At 38.5% G+C, this 2,665-nt stretch overlaps 1 non-coding gene across 1 annotated transcript; it reads right to left on the reverse strand.

Moving 5' to 3' along the window:
• Nucleotides 1-686: 686 nt before the first annotated feature.
• Nucleotides 687-793, reverse strand: LOC120112071. The gene has a single exon (XR_005513569.1). It is a non-coding gene; the product is annotated as a small nucleolar RNA R71 (small nucleolar RNA).
• Nucleotides 794-2,665: the final 1,872 nt, after the last annotated feature.

Here is a 2,665-nt window from a genome sequence, read left to right on the forward strand (position 1 = left end):
GTCGACTCGGCTCTCAGAGACAATAATTCGGTCTTCTGTCTTTTTGGGGTCGCGCTGTCTCGGAGTCGACTCGCGCATTGCGGGAGTCGACTCGAATCTTAGAGTCCGAAAACTGCTCTCTGACTTTTGCCTTGTGAACCACTGAGAGTCGACTCTCGCTTTCTTTGGAGTCGACCTACCAACCATCGGAGTCGACTCGCGTTCCACAGGAGTCGACTCGAATCTCAGGGTCGAAATTCGCTCTCTGACTTTTCTGTCTGTAACTCCTTGGAGTCGACTCATACTACTCCGGAGTCGACTCGGTAAACATCGGAGTTGACTCGCGCACTTCAGGAGTTGACTCGCTGACAGGTTTTGAGTTGATGCTTTCTGTTCATCTGTCTGTTCTCAGTCGGAGTCGACTCGTAATGATCCGGAGTCGACTCGAGCCCGTGCCAGTGATTCTGATACGCTTGGAGTCGACTCGTAATACTCCGGAGTCGACTCGAGTCTCAGACTTTGGTTCAAACTGACTTCTTAACTTATCCAAAATATTATGAACCAAGTCTAGAAACACTTTAGACAAGATTTTCACTGAAACACTCAATTGAATTCATTAGTAAACAAGAGATATACTCAGATGCTTTGAGCTCATCAAAATCAAATAGGGTTATGATCAATCACTCCACACAACACATAAAACAAACACACTTAGAAGAAATATCATGAACTTCGCACAAAAAGATGGAGAAACATTTTTTCAGTATTGGGAAAGATTTAAGGACCTTCTGCTTGCTTGCCCACATCATGGATATGAAATTTGGAGGGTCTTTAGTTTCTTTTATAATGGTTTGTCCTCCAATATGAGATAATTTGTAGAAATGATGTGTAACGGTGAATTCATGAGTAAAGAACCAAATGAAGCCTGGGATTATTTTGATCTTTTAGCAGAAAATGCACAAGCTTGGGATACAACAGATAAAAATGAAAAATCTAAAATAGCACCTAATGCAAAAGGAGGAATATATCTTATTAAAGATGACAATGATGTCAATATAAAAATTGCTAATTTGACTAGGAAGGTTGAAGCCATGGAATTAAGCAAGGCCAATATAGGAAAAGCACAAACTATTGTTGAAAGTATATGTGGAATCTACGAGAGTAATGCACATGTGACCAAGGATTGTCCTACAATTCCTGCTTTTCAAGAAGTGTTGCATGATCAAGCAAATTTCACCAATACTTATAAAAGACCATTTTCAGAAACATATAATCCTAAAAGACCACTGCTAATGAATCTCAAGGAAATTCTGTTCCTACTCCTTATCTGCCACCACATAGAAAATTTCTTGAAGATACTTTGCAAACTTTCATGCAAGGGCAGACTCAGATAAATCAGAATACAATGCAATCACTCCAAGAACTTAAAAATTATGTAGGTAGAATTGAGGCTCAACTCAATGTTAGGAAAAAAGGAACATTTCCAGCCCAACCTCAATCTAACCCATAGGGTCAACATGAGGTCCATGAAGCAAGTTCATCCCAACCTAAATTTGAACAAGTTAAGTCTGTCACGACCCTTCGTAGTGGAAAAATAATTAACAAAGAAATCCCAACGAAGGATGACAATTCTGAAAAATCTATTGAAAAGAATGATGAAGATGATAATGAACAAGATGAATCAATACCCCATCACAAGATAGTTGCTCCATTTCCTCAGCGCTTGCTTGCATCTAAAAAGGGAATACCTGACCAAGAAATTCTGGATATCTTTAAACAAGTAAAGATAAACATTCCTTTATTAGATGCCATTAAGCAGATCCCATCTAATGCCAAATTTTTAAAAGATCTTGTACCATAAAGCGAAAGCTTTACATACAAAAGAAAGCTTTTCTAACTGAACATGTGACTGCTATTCTCAAACACAACACCCCACCTAAGTATAAAGATCCTGGTTGTCCTACCATATCTTGCATCATAGGAAACTTCAGGATACAACGAGCCCTTTTTGATTTAGGTGCAAGTGTTAACTTACTGCCCTATTCAGTTTATGAACAGTTAGGACTTGGTGAACTAAAACCCACCAAGGTTACTCTCCAACTTGCCGATCAATCTATAAAGATACCAAGAGGAGTAGTCGAGGATGTACTTGTCCAAATTGATAAATTCTATTTTCCAATCAACTTCATAGTATTAGATACCCAGCCTGTCATGAATTGTACCACTCCAATACCTGTCATCTTAGGCCGCCCATTTCTAGCTACTTCCAATGCTTTGATCAACTGTCAAAATGGAATAATGAAAATGTCATTCGGGAATATGACTATAGATTTTAATATATTTAACATTTGCAAACAACCCGATAATGACAACAAAAATGATGAGATTCATGGAGTTAATCTGATCGACACCATTATAGAAGATGCTCTTGTCCCATCTCTTTCTTCTGATCCGTTAGAAACATGCCTAACTCATTTCGGAAATACAGATATCAACCAAAACTTTAGAGAAATCAGTGCTATATTAGATTCAGCTCCTTTGTTGGATACAGATAGGTGAAAATCTCATTTTGAAGAATTGCCCACACGCAATAATAGTCCTCTACCATCTAGTGTTCAAGCACTTAAACTTGAGCTAAAACCATTGCCATCTGAGCTCAAGTACGCATACCTTGGTCAAGAAGAGA

The sequence above is a fragment of the Phoenix dactylifera genome, chromosome 9, assembly GCF_009389715.1.
Source record: "Phoenix dactylifera cultivar Barhee BC4 chromosome 9, palm_55x_up_171113_PBpolish2nd_filt_p, whole genome shotgun sequence".
Classification (NCBI taxonomy): Eukaryota; Viridiplantae; Streptophyta; class Magnoliopsida; order Arecales; family Arecaceae; genus Phoenix; species Phoenix dactylifera.